Raw genomic sequence first — 19661 nt, 5'->3', positions numbered from 1 at the left:
AACCCTCACTTAAAATCACTATTCAGTCTCAGCCTTACAACAGGATATGTACCCAAGCATACAGCAACAGTGGTCCCACTCCATAAAGGTGGTGCCACAACAGACCCTGGAAACTATCGCCCTATAAGCCTAACTAGCCTGGTCTGCAAAGCTATGGAGTGTATCATCATGGAACTCATAAACAAAGACATTGTGAACGACCAAACACTGGATCCTACCCAATTCGGCTTTGTTAAGGGCAGATCTTGCCTCTTGAACCTGCTCAATTTCTTTGAAACAGTCACCAAGGCCATAGACGAAGGGAAGGTAGTCCACACAGCCTACCTTGACCTTGCAAAAGCCTTCGACACAATACCCCACTCGGGCATCATAAATAAGCTCACCAACTTAAATATCAACCCCTATGTCACAAGATGGGTTGCAAACTGGCTTAGGGATAGAACCCACATGGTCAGAATTGCAGGTGCCATGTCAGACTAAACCAGTTCCAAGTGGTGTCCCACAAGGTTCAGTCCTGGGACCTCTCTTGTTCGGTGTATATTTCTTTGAGGTACAGGCTAACACAGGAGGACTATGGCTGACAAAGTTTGCAGATGACTGTAAACTGGGGGCCATAATCGACTCGCCGGCTGACACAAGCATCCTCCAAAAAGGTCTCACAGAGACAGATAACTGGTGCCAGAGCCATGGCCTAAAGCTAAATGCCAAAAAGTGCATAGTCATCCCCTTTGGGAAAAACAAAGTGCCCACAAATTACCACATAGGTTATAATCCATTAAGTACGGAAAAAGTCATTAGGGATTTGGGGACCCAAGTAGATTGCAATCTCTCCTTTGACAATCACATTGCCAAAGTGGTTAGAAAGACATTCTATATAACCCACCTTATCACAAAGGGGTTCACATCTAGATCAAGAGAGGTCATTGTGCCCCTCTACTCATCACTCATCAGGCCCATAATTGAATACAATGCCCCATTTGGGATGTACCTTACCCGACACCTGCTACAACTAGAAAGACCCCAAAAATACCTCACCAAGAGGATCAAGGGACTCAAACAGATGCCCTACGCAGTTAGGCTAAAGAAACTCCAGCTCTACTCAGTTGCTTACCGCCTACTCAGAGGCAACCTGTGCCTGACGTATAAAGCCATGTCCAACCCTGAATTAATGGACATGCTCCACCTCAAGAAATCCAAATCCATCAGAGCTACACACTCCAGTGACTTAAACCTCAGCACAAAAATAAACAGAACATGCTGGAGGGACAGATTCATATCCCAGAGGCTCCCCTCACTCTGGAACAAAATCCCAATCCATGTTAGACAGTGCCCCTCAATGTCCTTCTTCAAGAAGAATCTTGACGTTTGGATGGGAAATCGTAAATTTACCCCTGGGATCTCTTCTGTGTCACTGCACGGTAAACTAACCTTAAATGGGCTATCTTCTGTGACCTACTATTCAGAGGTACAATCAACTAATCTAAAAAGGATGGTGAAAGCCAAACACACTCTGGCTAGACTTTAATTTTCACTTGCTCGTTTGGAAAACGTGTACTTGTTTTGGGTACTGGTGTACCCTTCACTGTTAACCTAGCAACTTAGCAACATCAAATTACGTGTGGTTTCAGATCCAGTTTTGGAGCTGTGGTGTTTTTTCGCTTTTCTACTGTTTGTGGACGTTTATTGGTGTTTGCTAGGCTTGTAAATGCCCCAGGGCAGATAGCCTAGTATCAACCTATGAACCTATAAAGAAAGTTGCTAGAATAAAAGGTTTTGTTTTAGCAACATACCACACATTTTCTAAAGGATATGAAGTCCGAAACTTAAATGGCTGGTACTATGGCACCAGAAAACAATGCCTTTTATGAGGGACAGACCAGAAAGTATGAGGCAAAAATCTGGTAATTCTGTGAAAATTTGGAAAACTGAGAACTATGCTCTTGAGAAATACACCTTTCAAATTCAGTAAGAGAAAGGGTTTGATGCACGTTCATTGTTAGGAATTTTTTAAACGCATTTTATTTTGCACACTACTGACTCATAATAATGCATCAGAAATTATGTAGGTTCTAATCAACACATTCCAAAGGACACATGAAAAAAACAAAACAAATATTCAACCATTAGGTAAAAATCTCATTATGTGAAGACATACTGGGGTGGGTACAAATCCAGAAATAATCAGGGTCATTTTTTTAAAATGAAGACTCAAAAATAAGGACAAATTTTAAATATTGTTCTGATTTCTGTTAGCTTGCATTTTCTGAAGGATAATGAAGTCTGAAATTCAAATAGACATCATTATTCAGTGACTTCAGTCATATGTAGCTTGCCACAAATTTAAAGAGGAGCAGACCAAAACTATGAGGTAAAAATCTGGTCATTCTGTGGAAATCTGGACATTTGAGAGGTATGATGCTTTCCTCTTGTTAACATGTTGGTATCCCAGAATTCCATCGGGTGAGTGGGGTTACATAATTATGCATGCAAATTTTATGTTAATCAGGATCCCGATTTTTGGCCAGTTGCACATACTTTTTACTGGCTTTTGTCTAGATTTTTTGATGTTTCTAGGTTGAGAGGTATGCCAGACAGCATGCAGTCATGACCACCTTTGACATCAGTGTCTATCTCCCTCCACATTGCCGAAAGATCTACCATTGGCTAACATACCATTATCTCGACAACTGGGACATTGTCAACCACTACCATGTGGTCAGAAATGCCATACAAGAGTGAGTAGATAAGTGCCATCCTTATATGGAATCCATCGAAATGCATGGAATGCCTACCCCAGTGAAGATTTGTGTAGCATTAACTGTCCACACCATGAGGGCTTTTCAGCATCTGACAAGGAATGTGTTAGGGTTTTGCAGATTTTGGCCTCACAAATCATATCCCAATTCCTTGACATGATGTTACAGTATGTGGAGGAGTATATTTGATTTCCACAGATAGCAGAGGACAAAACCATCACTATGTGGTCATCCTACAACACAGGCCATTTCCCTGAAGTGCTGGGCACCAATGGCTACATCCACAACATTATCAAGAAAGACCTTGTCTGCCCCATATATCATACGTTATATCAATTGGAAGGCCTTTCACTCATCAACTGCCTGATGGGGGTGCAGTGTACACAGCATTATACAGAATGTGCAATTCCTATGATTCTCACACTTGGCAGATGTGTGACCTATACCATTGTTTTACATGGGATGGCTTTCTATAGGGTCATCTAGTTGGTAGGTACACATATTCTGGATATTCTAGTCCCATGTACATAGATAGAAGACCATTTATAATTGTGCCCAGTGTTGTGTGTAGCAGGTAATGCTGGATATGTCTTGAAAATGTCGCTTATGAACCCTCAAACTCAGTGTCCAGACCTTGGCAAAGATCGTGAATAACATCATACCGCGACAGATATGTAACACTGTTAAACATGAGTTCAACTTCTGAAGCCCAACTTCCAAGGCTTTATAATATCTGATGGCACACTACAGTCTGCTTCAGGGACCTGCAACAGGATATATGTGGTATGCACTATGCTACATAATATGGTGGGTGTCATGAAAACAGGTACAATGTGAAGACACTGTAGTGCTACCAAACATACCTGTGGCAGCAGTTCAGAGATGCCAGGTGAGGAGCCTTTGAAGGGAATAGCTGCAATGGTACCCCATGTGTGGCAAAGAGGTGGTATCTAGTCCTCAACTATGGACCACGATATGACAAACTGAATAAACCTGATGCATGCAATAACACACCAGGCTACGCAATACAATGCATTGATTGACCTTGCTGTGCATCAGACATTACCATATCCACATGGGACAAACTAGTAAGCAGGTCAATGTCATAATCATCATTTGCACAGCTGGGGTAGGGTAGAGTGACAGAGGTCAGCAACAATAACATAGGTGGAAAGGTCATGGATTGCGAATGCAGTAACCATATACAAGACAAGTAGATTGGGAGCAGCCAAGAATCCCATCCTTTACTAACAGGATGGAGCCTCCAACGTAATAATACTGACTGGGTGTACCATTTAGCCCTACCATGTCTGGATCAGTGGCATCCTGTCTCAGTGATGATGTACCACATTGGAAGCATGTATAGGAGCCCTGCCATGGCCCTCATGTGGCATTTCAGTTGATTTTTGGCAACCACGATCCCAAGAATGATAAGTGCAGTCAGTCTTTAACATGGTATAACTAGCAGCCAGCCATCTATGCATGCACCACTGGCCAGCACATCCACTGACTGATGCCAAGATTCAAACCCAGGTCTGGGAATGTCCGGGAGTAGTCAAGGCAACAGTAATCACCTACTCACTTCCCACCTATGCTGGGTACATACACCTTGGAGGGAATGCAGCCCACTGATGCCATGAGTGAAATACAGCACTAAACATTCATAGAGAATGCTGAGACTTCAGCTTGTCTCTTCGCCATAATCTCTACTGTGAGTGATGTAACTGCGCCCTCCACTATTAGCATTGTTGGCAATGGCACTATTTCATTGGTCTGTGCCACGTGCATGGTGCCATCTCATAAGGCATCGGTGACACCAGGCATGTTCCAAGCTAATATGCTGGATTCCTTAGCAGTGGAACCTATGAATGCATACAGATAACATACCTGTGGCAATGTTGGATCATATGGGTGGCTCCCACCACCACATGGCACACATACTGCTGCATGCCAACTGTATACATAACCTATTGTCACATATCTACCATGTAGTGCAGGTTGTCACAGTTGCAGCACAATTTCTCAGAATGAAAGATCAAATCTGAGGATGGAAGCAAGCCAAAAAACTACCAAAACCAGCAATAGGGCTTGCCAGAAGTGTCCAAATAAAGGTCAGAAACCAAGAGAAGGTTTCTAAATAGAAAATTTCTTTATTGAAAACCACAATAACGCCAGACCAATGTGTACGTTTTCGACCAAAAAACAGTCTTCATCAGAGTAAGCAAGTTCAAGCAACAAATAAAACACTTAAATAACCATTCAATTATGCAAATTAATTAGTTAACCAATTAAAATGCCACCAATAAAGTTCTATCATCCTAATCAAGAATATAAAGAAAAAAACATTAGTATGAATGAAAGATCTGTTTTTTGTGTTTGTCCAAGTAAACTGTTCACTGTTGCTAGTCAGTGTACTACAGTAATGGCACATGACACTACTAACCTGGTGCATCTGCTACTGACAACCTGGCAGTCTTCTTCATCCCAAGTCCCACATCCAGTCTACTGCTAGGTATGTGAGTTCTCACATTTTCTGCAGTGAAGGATACTAAGAATTATTCTACCTCTGTAAGAGATATCTGTTTTGGTGGTCCATCCTCAATGGTCAACTTGTCTTTAGCAGTTTTTTGTGCCTTGGCCTTGGTGTGCAGTAACATATCAGTGATCCTGCAATGCATCTGTACTATACTAGTCTCTGCACACCTGAATCCAGAAGGCCTTATGCCTGCTTTACCTTCTCAGGGATATGCATGCCATTTGCACAGAAAGCCTGCAGTAGTGCCTTCATGTCCTGTTTGATGAACATTTTCAGCCACCATCTGAGCTGGATCATGGTCAAATGGAGCCCAAGGCAGGGGAATAGATCAGGGCCCTCTCCCCACAGCCATTCTGGTATCCCATGGCTTGTCTGTCTCTCTCCCCAATTACCATAAGCATTGCTTTGCTCAAAACTGTCCGTGCACACACTATTTTCCTCTTCACTTTTGAAATGAAGGCAGACATATGGATTTAATTTAAACTTTTAATTTCAATATCCTTTGTTAATGGTTAGTTCTGCTAGGCTAGTAGCATACTATAAGGGGAGACCCTTGGTGGTATTTATCCTACTAGGCGAAATTTGGCCAGGGCACTGGGGAACTTCCCTGTACTTTTTTTCATAGCACAGGTAGATGTAAAAGATCCCATGGCTCATACCATTAATGCAGATAATGAGGCCTCAGTTTAACATCTTATCCAAAGGATGACACACTCAGGAGTACCACCACCCCCCTTTCTTAAAGTGCACTGCAGTATCAGCAATCCATCCACCTGGTGTGGGACTAGAACCCACAGCCATCTGCATCAAAGGCAAGTATGTTACCTGCTGTTCTACCACACTGTTTTCAAACTCTGCAGCACAAATACTAACAGACATTTGCTAAACTAAACAATTGCAAATTGAAAAAAGACAGCATGAGCAACAGTAAACTTCTCTTCCCTTGAAGCTCACATTCTGAATCTTCTTTTTAAACCAGTGAATCTTTATCATATATAACTTGGAAATAGGAATCATGAAAATCATAGACGCCATGAACCCTAGAATCTGGAGATAATCGTTCGCTAATGTCTCAGACTCATTGCAGAAGATCAGGAAAGTTTCCAGATTCCAATTCCCCTTTTTTCCTGTGTTAGGAATGCATTTGAAGAGACGTATCTAGAAGGCAGTCTAAAAGCACAATCCTGTGTGATGGAGTCAAGCAGGGTTTTTTCAACATTTATTTTGAAGCCCAGATTGTAAAGGAGTGAAGAAAACTATGTTAAGAACTCCTGACATCTGGCAAAAGAGCCTGCAAAGATAAGCTCAATCATATGAGTAAGGACAAATGTGAATACCTTGCTGTCTGCAGAGCTATTCCTGGAACTAGATATTTTGTGAAGACCCTAGGAGCTGTATATAACTCCAAATGTAATGCAGAGAATTGATAATGTGACCCAGATGCAGAATCTGAGAAATGTTCTGAATCCTGTGGTTATGGAATTGTGACAATAAGCATATTTTAGCTTAAATATAAAACTCAGAAGAGAAATAACTGATATCAGAATCTGAGGTGTCAACATTTTGAATTTTCATACCTTCACAAACTGGTTGAGAAAGGAAGGATCTAGAACTGGTCTCTAGGAAAGCTCATTCTTTAAAACCAGAAGTATTCTGGAGTAGAAGCCTTCCTCCCTTTAATCTAAAGGCACTGATGGTATGGCTGCTAGGGCAATCACATACTGAGGAATATGACGAAAAACTCTGTTTGGTTCAGAGGGTAGGGAGGAATTCCACTAAACGGAGGTACGTGTATCCAGTGCCAATTGTAACCCTCCTGAACCAGTATTAGTATCTAGGTGTCTGAAACAATCTGTTGCCAAAGGGAAACACTGACAGCTAAACACTGGCCTGGTCATTCTGAATGCATAGATACTCCATTTTTCTGAAAGGAACCCTGCTTTTTATTGTTCCTCTCCAGCCATCTCTTTTTTGTTCTCTGTTTGCCAGAAGGTGGCAGGGATTGATTACTGAGTTTTTTCTTAAAAAAAAAAAACAGAGGGTTTGTAAGAGTTACAATGTGAAGCTTAAAAGTATTACTCCCTGCATTAATTTCCATCTGTCTTGGCATAGTGGTTAAGGAGCTTACCTTATGGACACAACATGCTGGGTTGGATTGGGGTAATTGGGTAGGCTTAAAATGTTTGCCTACTATGAACCTGAGCAGCAATAGAGGCAAGTATAATCTCCTTGCCTAAAGTACAGTTTAAAATTTCAGACTTTACCTCATCAAAAAACTTTTGAGTAGGTACCCATCCTACCTCTCATCCTCTTAGAGCCAGAAATCTGGACACAACCATAAATAAAAGGGGGTCAAAGGTCTAAAACTACAGACGATATTTAAATATTTCTCTTACAAAGTTAAAAAGTTGATAGAATAACTGGTTTTGCATTAGCATGAATTTTCTGAAGGATATAAAGTCTGAAACTCAAATGTCTGTCATTATTTTCTAACTTAATGATTTGCCACTTATTTGTCAGAAAACCACAATTTTATGAAAACCAGACCAGAAATAGGAGGTCAAAATCTGAACATTCTGCAAAAATCTGAACAGTAGAGAGGTATGGTTCATATCTTCTCAAAGCAGTAGTAGTAATAATGACCCTAGGCACAGTATCTGCACATTTATACGCACTCTTCAAAGCACTCTTCAAAGCATGTTTAGATACCTATGACAGGTTAGAAATTCTAAGATTCAGACAGGACCTACCTTCTGAAGGAAGCGTGGTGAAACAATCTCAGAAGCTATCAACATCTTACAGAATAAACTTAAGGAAGGAAGTTCTCTTATGAAATCTAATACCTTACCTTCTTGTCCACAGGGAAAGCATTTGCATTAAGTATTCAGCCTTTTTTGGCAACTGACATCTGGGGGTCAGGTTTTCTGTGGGCAGCATTTAACACATCCCCCAAGGCTGGAATAACAGAAGGAATACGTGTAGCATGTGGTAAATCCACCTGCAGCATATCACAGTATCTCCTCAGTTTAGGAGGAACATCCATTGTTGCTATAAAAATGCAATATTCATCCTGCTACTAGTTTTAGAAAAGGCAAACTCCTCTAATGGAGTTAGAGAGGACAAACTTTCCCCTCAATCAGAGTCTTGGGCTTGAGATTCAGACAAGGAAAAAGCCCTGTCTCTAACTATGTCAGAATCCTCTGACATACTTTCCTCAGGAATATTTTGACCTAGTTAGTCTTCTGGTTTTGATTTCTACTTTCCAGGATAGAAAGCCTGCAATAAGTTCCTGGCAGATGTAGGGAAATCATCCTTATGTTGTATCTTTCAGCTTTTCCCGGTTAGGGGTCACTACAGTCCGCTAATGATTGGCAGTAAATTTTTACGTGCTGGCTTGTTGGCCCTAACGCACAACCTTCAACGAAGGAACACCCATTCAAGCATGTCGCCACACAGAAGATGCTCTAACTGAGAATCAAACGGGCAATGTCTAACTGTGAGGCGACAACGCTACCGCAGCACCACCACCGCAGTTCGGGAAATCATCCTTATGAACAGGCAAAATATCTTTGGATAAGCAATGTTGAACCTCTTGTTTTTATTTTCTAGGGACATTCCCAGAAGGAGACCATATGAGAGATGGCACTTCATCCCAAGCAAGAGGTCTCTTTACCTGGCCCTTCCTAGAATAACCTCCCAGAAAAACTACTAGACTCAAAGAAGACGATTTTCTCATGCTCATATTGGAGACTGGATATGGCTAACCCCCAGTTTATAGTGATGAAAGGGACTACAACAAAGGAACACAGAAAAACAAGTGAGTGGTCTGAAGGATATTGAATAGCCACTGTAGAGTCATACATCAGCAGCTGAGACATTGCCTGAGCCCACAGTGTAGGCAAGGGCTCCCATTCTGTTTTTTTGTTTTTGTTTTTTTTTTGTTTTTTTAGGTACAGCGAGAAAACTAACAGCAGAACCAGTGTAAGTATACATGCTGTAGCTGAAAAAGAAGTCTGACTGCTGGTAAGTGCTGCTGGAAAGAGTTTGTTGGAAGGTGAGCTGTCAGGCAAGTGTTCACAAGCAGCACACACACACACACACACACACACACACACACACACACACACACACACACACACACACACACACACACACACACACACTTCCCCATAAAGTTCCTCAAACTTCAAAAGTAAAAGCAGAAGCAGTACATAAAAAACTGTCAGAAAGGTAAGTCCTCATGAAGTGTACACAAGCACCAACATAGCCGGCCTTGGGCATAGGCCAACTCGACGGCCACCTAGGGCGCTGCTCTAGCAGGGGAGCTTTTACAGTAATCTGGAGGGTATAGGGAAACCACGGTGGGGGCACCGAGTGGTGTGGGGGGGGCACTGTAGAGACCTTTTGCCTTGGGCACCAGTTGAACAAAGGCCGATCCTGAGCATCAAACATTAAATGCAATTTCTAGCCCTGAAATACACTTCCTGGTCCTTACATTTAACACCTACAAGAATGTCTCAGGTAGCAGAATAATGAAGGTAAGGTTTCATGTAGTATACACAGGCACCAAAACTCTCAACCACTGTTTTAAGTACATAAAAAACACTTTGCAATCCTTAAGTCCTTAGCTTCAGTTAAAATGTCTCAAAAGCAGTATATTTTTCTCACAAAACAGACCAGTATTCAATAATGAGCCTTATCCTAAAAATAGCAACTTCTGACAAGAAAATTCTGTTATTCTTCATAAAGTAAAAAATACATCAAAAATATTTAAAAAGGCAACATTTTTTGTGTGAAAAGGTTCCACTGGGGACTGATCTGACAGACATGAAATCTGTAGCAGCAACTGTTTACTGTAGCAGTGAGAAACATCAAACAATTACTTAAACAACCAAATGCTTAATGACATTATCAGTCATTCTTCCTTTCCTGTATATGTAGCTGTTTGCGTAGTATTTCCATTAATTAATATAAGCAAAACAGCTCAAAGACTGCAGAAGAGAACATATGAGCACATTTATGCATAATGCGCTATGAACAAATATAATTCTCAGTGTAAGTAGTTAAAAAACTGTGATGGTTGTAATACGTTTTATTTTTAATGTTAGATTATGTTAGAATCAGTGTGAAATGTGGTAATTTACCCTCGCATGGATAACAACCATGTTATAAGTATACTTGGAATGATGGTACTTGAATATTGTACTAACCTGTAGAGGAAAACTTGTGATGAGATACATCACTGTCGTATCCTGGCAATTCAGAAGTATCTCACCACAAGCTTTCCTCTACCCAGAACTCTTTATCTTTCTGAGGCACGTGCCAGATGATGAGTTTTAGAGGACTGCTTAGACTGAACCTTTAACTGGATGGATTGTAATCATTTAAATGTCACCCAGCTAAAATGAAAGCAATGCTGGTTCAAGCAAACATCTGTCCAGTTAAAGATCCCCTGGGGTCCATTATGATTACTTACTGTCATGAGATTAATCTCAGCCAATGAGTACAGTTGTGTAAGTTAATTTACCATAGCAGCAGATGTTTGAATAGATCACTGCTGCAGCCTAAGCTATATGAACTGTATCCTTCCAAAGATATTAAAACCTGTCACCATCCAAAACACAATCATGCCATAAGGAAAGGACTCCTTCTGGCCTATTTTCACCCTAAGCTTACACCAATTCAGAAATGAAGGAAGATGCACACCAGATTAAGCTTTAAACAAGCTTGATAAATAATCTTTAGTCTGCCTGGCAGTGTCCCAAGAAAAAAACTTATATCTGTTCTAGACGATACACCTAATAAGACTGAAAGATGCACAAATCTTCTGTGAAATAATATTTTAAGAAATTACAACACATTACAGCAAGACAGCTGTTTCCCTTGTAATAGTCTTTCATATCAGACAATTAAAATCCTAATAAAAACTCAAAAGGTTGCCAGTAAAAGTGTCTGCACTAGAAATATTTCTCAGGAAGTTTGGTACCAGATCTTTACAAATAGCCACCCCTGTCACTCAGCTCTGAACATACGTTCACTCTTGATTTTCTCTCTGTCTCTCTCTCTCTCTCTGTCTCTCTCTCTCTCTCTCTGTCTCTCACTGTCTCTCTCTCTCTCTCTTTCTCTGTTTCCATCTCTATCAGACTCTGTCACTCTGTCTCTCGCTCTATCCCCCGTCTCTCTCATTCTAGTGATTGGCAACACAGACAGCTAGTCAGGGTACATTTCTAGGTTCTGTAACCCATAAGGTAAGGGATTAATGCAAACACATAAACAGGCTTGATGTTGTCTCCTATTCTTACATAAGTCTTTGACTGTGAAACGATTTAAAACGTAACACTGCACAGAACAGCTCTGGAGATTCAGAAGGAGTAGATTCAGAAGGGGTAGATTCAGAAGTGGTAGAAGGGCACAGCAGAACAGCTGGTGGGTTGTGAAAGGGAAGGGAAATGAAAACAGAAGTGAAAAAATATACAGTATGACACCATTGCTAAACAAAGAAAGCTACATGGCACAGCTCAGCATTATGACTTCAAAAAAGCATATTTCTGCAAGATAACAGTCAACTTGTGGGCATGACCAATAAAGTTATTACCTACTATAAACAATCAGGGTGTTGCAAGCTTGCCCTTGTTGATCTGACTAAATTATATTACAAGGCAGTCAAATGTTGCAGGACTGCTCTGTGACCCTGAAAAGCAATAACTGCATTTTGAGACAATGCAGTGCTTGTCCATGCTATATTTGCAGCTTTAGGCTACCTAAAGTACTTCAGGTAAAACTTTTCAAGGGGCACCTGTGTGACCTTGCATGAAATGTATATGTTAAGGTGTTTTGCCATGAGGTTCCCCACTCCATGGCTCTGTTGATAATGAGTAACTGTAGCAAGTGTGCTGCTGAGGTGTGCCAGCTTAGTAGAAAATACAGAACCAAAAGCTCTAGTATGATGAAAGCAATATCAAGCCACAGATGGTTATTACATACTATGTTATGTACACAGAAAAGGCATATGCTAGAAATGCAAAATGATTGCTTGAACAATGTATAACAAAAAATCAGTTTTCTTTCTGCTATAAGTTTTTATTCTATTAAGCAACATACATTATAAATGTATGGTACAACATTACAGATGAGCAGATCATTGGTAGCCTTTCCTCTCACAACACGCATGCTTTTATATATCAGATCAACAGTGGTAAATCATTGTTGTTTGTCAAATATAGATAAAAGTCTAACTAGTCATCATTTCCTTCACTGGTCAGAATATTATTATTAAAAGGAATGATATTTTAAGCAGAAAAAAACATTGTAATCTCCCCGTGAAAATGCATGCTTATGTATTGTTAAAGTTACATATACGGGTGTAATGTAAGATTCTGATCATAGTGTTTCTCTCTCTCGCAGGTTATCACTGTTCTTTCATTAATCAAGTGGACTGCCACAACCACAAAATTTACCATGGTGAATTACTATACCCCTGTGTATCACACTGTACTACATTAATCTTGTGTGTGTGTGTGTGTGTGTGTGTGTGTGTGTGTGTGTGTGTGTGTGTGTGTGTGTGTGTGTGTGTGTGTGTGTGTGTGTGTGTGTGTGTGTGTGTGTGTGTGTGTGTGTGTGTGTGAGGTATATGTACTGTATGTGTGTGCTGGGCAGACACAGATGCAGCACTTAGCAAGACATTTTCTATTTTGTCTTCAGACCCCATAAAGCTGTCCTCAAACCTGTCTAATGTTTAAAAATATATACACATCTTTCCAAATAATAACCCCTACAGACTTAAAAAAGTACACTTCCTTTCCACCCTTAAATGGCAAAAAGGATATTTTGGAGTACCCCTGTACTTTGGTATGTTGTGTACGGATCAATGTTGCAGACATTCACCTGATTCTAGATGTTCGAACCTCTGTGTACCATAATGTTTCTAAGAGATGTTCAGGAAAGGTTGTATAGCATTAAGTGCACTGCGTATGCCTGCCTATACGTTTGTAGATGGCTCCTTGTTTTGTGAACTAATAAAGCTGTGACTACCATTGTTGTTGAATTCAATAACAACAGCTGCAAGTAGCTATGACAGCTCTGCAAAATCAGTGTTAGTTTTCAAAACTGGTAGGAGCTTGCCCAACATTCATATGCAATATTTTACGGAAAAATGTATACCTTCCTTCAGGAAAGAAAACACAAACATTTTCCTTATAGCTAACTTGTATGTTTGCACCTCACTTCTCTAATGTTCCTATTCTACTATATTGCCTATATAACCACTCAGTTACGCAACCTAGCCTTTCAAGTTAATCTCCCATAACTTAAATGTGTACTGTGGAACTCAAGTTAAACTATCTAGCCTTTCAAGTTAATCTGCCATAGTCGGTGTGACTGACGTGCCACAACTTGAATGTGTACTGCTGGAACTTTTTAATACATATTGAACTGCTTTAATCTAGAAAAATATATATACTGTGATTTTCTACAACAGTTGCAATTTCTATTTGTTGCAATTGATTCTCTAGCAATTATTCACTGTGTGCAAAAAAGTTTACACTTTGCATTGCATTACAGTTTAATAAATGTATAAAAACACTGTTATAGAGAGCTTATGTTCTCAAGTCATATGTTTCTCTAGAGCGTTTCTTCACAGGCCTCCAATAAAAAGGGGCTTTTGCCAATTCAGACTTCCCCCAGTAAACAAATGCAAATAAATAAATAAATACATAAAAGTAATTAACACCGTAACTACAAACAAGACAGCTAGTGTCAGAATCCATCAAATTATTCCATTTGTCATACTGTATTAATTCTAATATTTCTAGTGCCAAATGTGCCATTATACACACACACACACACACACACACACATATATATATATATATATATATATATATATATATATATATATATATATATATATACATAGTTTACCGACATAATGTTGAATTTCATAATGTCTAATAGTCATTTGTTTGAAAAATAACATCTCAACCCAAAACAATGAATTATCAAAATGTCTACAATCATTTCATTGAAAAAGCAATGAGATCAACCCTACTATTTTGCAGGGGGGATAAGCCCCCCTGCACCCCGCATGTGGTGGGCTGCCCCCCACACCCCCTCCTACTTAAATATATCAACTCCAAGATCGCACTATAGTGCAGAAATGGGCAAATTTCATACTTTCAACATTGTGGGTTTAGACTCATTTTATTTCAACATTTTGATTATCCAATATAGTGTATTCAACCAATTCAGTATGCATGGTAACACCAGATTTTTTTCAGTTTTCAAGGAAGGTTAAATCACAGCTACCATTGATTTATTTACTTAAACTTTGTTAACTAAGTTAGAGTACTGATCCACACGGACCATTTTCAGGTTCAGCCCGGGAGGGTAAACTAATGTTCAAAGTGAAATGGCAGCCTGTTAGAGTAGTACAAATGAAGACGCAAGAGAAACTGTAAGATACACAACTAAGCAGAGCAAAGTTTATCGACAGTTACATAATAATGTTAAGATAGTATGGACAATATGTACAGTAATTACAACCTTACTTGTGTTATCCTTCTTGATTGTGGGTAATCCTAAGTTGGTTAACCTGCTGTGGAACAGAGAAGGAAGTATAAAAGAGCAGTAAAGACAGGTTTAAAGAAGATAAGAAGGGAGGTGGAATGACATTTGCATCTGTCTTCTGCGAATAAGTGTCGTATTAGTTTGTTTCTAAATTCAGGGTGAGGAATTATGTTTCTGAGATCTGCTGGAATTTCTTCCCAGGTTTTGGTGCCATTATGGAGAACTGTGTTTGGTAGAGCGGATTTATTTTGGAAAAAGTAAGAGATTTATGGAGCTATGAGATGTGAGGTTGTAGTGGCTCTTATGCTGAGTCTGATGGCAAAGAAGAGGAAAGCTTTATTATACATTAGTTTGTATGTGTGAGCAAGCCTAGTAGAAGTGCACATCTTTGCTTAATTGGAAGCCATTTGGAGCTGATAAATACTGAGTGATGGTGTTGCTGTGGGGTGCTAAGATAATGAATCTGCATAGGTGATTACAGTTAAATACAATAGTTTTATTATGTGTATGACTTCTCTAATTACATGTTTAAATATACTTAAAAGCCAAAGCATAACATGTCCAACTACAAGTCATCTTTATTCAAGATGACCAAGTACGACTCCTTTCCCTATGGCATTTCCAACTTCTGGGGAGAGAAGGTGGAATTTAGTAGTGCTGATATATTTTTGAAAATTGAAGGAAAGGGCCAACTACATACCTAGATATTTAAAGTGAGGTAGAATTTCTGTGGTTTCCTAAGTTATGTATATTACGGTTCAGTTATGAGGAATGGTGGCAATTTCTGGTTTGGTGCTGAGAATCATGGCTTTGATTTTCCTCGTAGTTAAAAATTACATTTTTATTGGTTAGTCAATTGGACTGGCAAGTCAAGCCTTTTTTAAATTGTCTTTTAATGGTATTGTGTGAAGGGTGAACTGTAATGAAATCCATGCCATCAGCATAAGGAATAAGTGTTTGAGTAAATCTGTGCTGGCAGTTTATGAAAAGGGAGAAAAACAGTATGGAAAAGATGGAGAATTATGGTTTACTCCTTTGGTGAGGAGGGCAAATGTAGATGATGGTTTGTTGATTTGAATTTTAAATTGTCTATTAGTAAGGAAGCTTTGGAACCAAGTCAGCATATTGTGACTAATGTCTGCTGTGAATAAAGAATTAATATATAGAGGGTGGTCCTCTGTGTCAAAGGTCCTGGTAAAAAGGCCCAGGTAAGGCTGCTGAAAACAGCATCTGTGAGCTCACCTTTATTTACTGCTTGAAGGATGTCATCAGTAAGTGTGTATAGGACCATCATGGTGCTACAACATAACCAAAATTCATGTTGGGGGAAGGTGAAGACTGTATATGTTTTGATGTACTCAGTAAATTATGTAAAAATTCTTTCGAGTATTTTTGACAAGTGTTTGCATAACTGATATTTATCTGCACTTTTTAGGGAATAAGTGGGGAAATTATTCTAGGCATAGACGCCTAGAATATGATGCATATAAACACACACACACACACACACACACACACACACACACACACACACACACACACACACACACACACACACACACACACACACACACACACACACACACACACACACACACACACACACACACACACACACACACACACACACACACACATATGCAGATACATACACACATACATACATAAAAATATTTCAAGCATGAACAATAATGCCATTATAGCCTGTCAATATACCAAAAACGTTATTCCCATAATAAGTGGCCAGGTTGTTCTTAACATATCTAAACTAGTGCCTGTTTTAATGTAATTGGGTACCCTATACCATGCATCAGATACTCTCTCAGAGAACCAATAGTACACCTCTCATTCCTATATAGTCTTTGACATAAGTTGTCTGACGATTCTCTACTACTTTTCAGTTCCCAAATATTCCCAGATGTAGTTGTCTTAAAAGCCCTATACATCTAAATAAGTTCTCCTCTTAAATGCTTGTATGAGACACTGTACAAGTTCAGATATTTTAGTCTTTCATAATAACTTAAATTTTTACATCCATGCATGCCCTTTTTTCTTTCAGTTTTTCTCAAGCTTGTTTTCTTATAAGGTTTGCGTATTGTTATTCCATACTTGAGTTTGGATCTAATTTAACTAACCAGCAATGATTTCATCAATTTTGATTTGCTAAACTTTAGGTCTTTTTATACAACCTATAGTTTGATTGATTGCTATGATTAAAAAAACTCAAAGCTGGCTCTACCAGTGGTTTCTAGCTCTGAAATTGTAATGTTATTAGCCTTTTTGCACTGATTTCTATCCCTTTCAACTTTCTGGCTTAAAAACGTGTGTGTTTGCACATTTTTCACATCGTGCAGCATTGCGAGGCTACAGTTAAAGTATTCCAGGTGCCAGAAAGTCTGTTCTTCAAATTTTCCCTTAGAACTTGCTGGTTTCTCAGTAGTAGCACTAAAATCTGAACCCCTGTGAATAGCACTTGCTCTAGAACCTGCTGGAAAACACTAGGAAGCCTAAAACTGATTCAAGCACTCAGCTGTCCTTGTCAATAAGGATAAATTAATCATAGGCACTAAACAGCCTATAATTGCAAAGTACCTTGCAAAAGTAAGGGAAAACAGCTCCTAAACTTTACAAAAAAGCACCTAAACAGGCATGTCCAAGGGTCAGCTTCCAGTGATTTCTCCTGTCCACCTAGTGAATCTGGGCATACTGGGGCAGTGCGGCAACTGCCTCATGCACACAGACAATCCTCTCCTCCTACCACCCAAGACTACAACCTGCGAGAGATGCACTTACATAGCCAAACTGGAAGCAAAGCTCTCTCTGGCCAAGATTGTGCTAGACAGTCAAGAGGAGAAAGTTAACACCTGTATTACACCTCAAGCAACTCATAGCCCTTCAAAACCCATACCATCAACACCCACATATAGCAACACTAAACCCACATATGCGTAGGCCCTTAACATTAACCTGCCCAAGCAACAATGACCTCCGAAGCTGAAACGCAAACAAACACCAGTCACAACCAAAGTGACACATAGCTCACAACACCAGTGTGCCACCCAACAACAGCCCCTAAGGCAAGACAATGTACCCAACACTTTAGTCATAGGTGACTCTATATTCAGGCACACTGATGTTCCATTCACCAGGCTGAACAAGGAAAAAAATTACAGCCAGCTGCCTGTCGGGTGCCAGGATCTGCCACATAATGCATGCACTCAAGTCACTCCACAACAAGTATAAATATAACTCTGTCATTGTCCATGTTTGAGTGAATGACTTGAGACGTACCTCCCTGGACTACATGAAAAGAGACATGGAAGAGCTCTTGGATCATGTGACCCAGGCAGGTATGACCCTAGCCCTGAGTAGCATCCTGCCTTCGCCCAGAATGATACCACAGTATAAGGACAAAATGATTGACTTTAACAATTGGCTAAGCTTCTGGTGTCATTCAAACGGGATCCAGTATTTGTCTGCCTGGGAAGACATAATCAACAAACCACAATGCTTTGCCAGAGACGGTCTGCACCTGTCACCCCTGGGATTCAGGTTACTGGATAAAGCTCTTGCCACCCCTATAGTGCCTTTTTAAGGCAAGGTTCAAAGAATAAAACCACCACCGTAACAGATACAAGCATGCAAAATATGAAGGTAATGCTACTCAATGCTAGAAGTCTAAACCTCAAAATGCACTCTCTCGAGACACTCCTAAAAATGGAGAACATCAATATCTGTGCAGTAACTGAGACCTGGTTCAAGGCTCCAGAGAGCACCCCTGCAATACCAGGCTACAATTCTTACCACACTTTTCGGCCGCAAAACCAAGACCAAAACACTAAAGGTGGAGGAATGTCCATATTCACCAAGGATATTCACACCTCCAGGCTAGTTGCTCAACACAATGCATCTGAAATTCTCCAGGTGCAACTAACACTAGGTAAGACTGCAATCCAAATTGTAGCTTGCTACAGATCCCCCACCATGTCCTAAGATTCACACTATACCTTTCTAAACATACTGGAAAATATTAAGATACAACCAAACACCCTAATACTGGGTGATTTCAACTACCCTGCCATTAATCGGGAAAACAACTCGGGTACCAACTCCTTTTCCAGACGGTTCTTGAAATTCATAAATTCCAATGCCCTGGATCAACTAATCCATTGTCCCACCAGGGGCTCCAATATCCTAGACCTGGTCATTACCAACATGGGAGATAGATGCTCCACACCAGTGGTCACCCCCTCATTGGTCAGGTCTGACAATAAGCAAATCACCTTTGACATCCACATCTCACCCCCACCCCCCAGTAAGGAAACCTCCTTAAAAAACTTCTCCAAAGCCAACTTCATGCTACTGAAGTCAGAAGTGACAAACTTCACAACACCCACGCAGACGGGATCTGGAAGTTCAACTGCAGAATCCTACACTAAGGCACTGTACGAGCACATCCACTCGTGCATGAATCGTGCCATCCCAAATAAAACCAAGATGCTCTTCTCCAAAAAAAGGAAGCCAATCTGGTGGTCCCCTGCTATAAACAAACTATACAACAGAAGGAAGAAACTGTTGCAAAAAAGAGGAAAATCCCAGGATGCAAGAAACTCCCTCACCAGCCTCAGTAAGAAGCTGAGATCCCTCATAAAATCCTCAAAAGCTAGTTACAAAAATAAAATTGCCAAAGAATCCAAAGTTAACCACAAGGCATTCTATAGTTATGTCAAGAATCTAAATGGCAATGATCAGATCTGCTCTGAGCTACAACAGAATGGCATTAAATATATTGATCACAAGGATAT

General features: G+C 40.0%; 1 protein-coding gene across 1 annotated transcript in view; it reads right to left on the bottom strand.

Annotated features, from left to right (window-relative positions):
• The window catches only part of DEGS2 (delta 4-desaturase, sphingolipid 2), a 415818-nt gene that overhangs the window by 253585 nt on the left and 142572 nt on the right, over positions 1-19661 (bottom strand). The window lies entirely within an intron of this gene.

The sequence above is a fragment of the Protopterus annectens genome, chromosome 6.part0 (genome assembly GCF_019279795.1).
Source record: "Protopterus annectens isolate FY-2018-M chromosome 6.part0, PAN1.0, whole genome shotgun sequence".
NCBI classification, from domain to species: domain Eukaryota; kingdom Metazoa; phylum Chordata; order Ceratodontiformes; family Protopteridae; genus Protopterus; species Protopterus annectens.
Note: the sequence above shows the minus strand (reverse complement) of the source record. Positions and strands in the feature narration are given on the sequence as shown.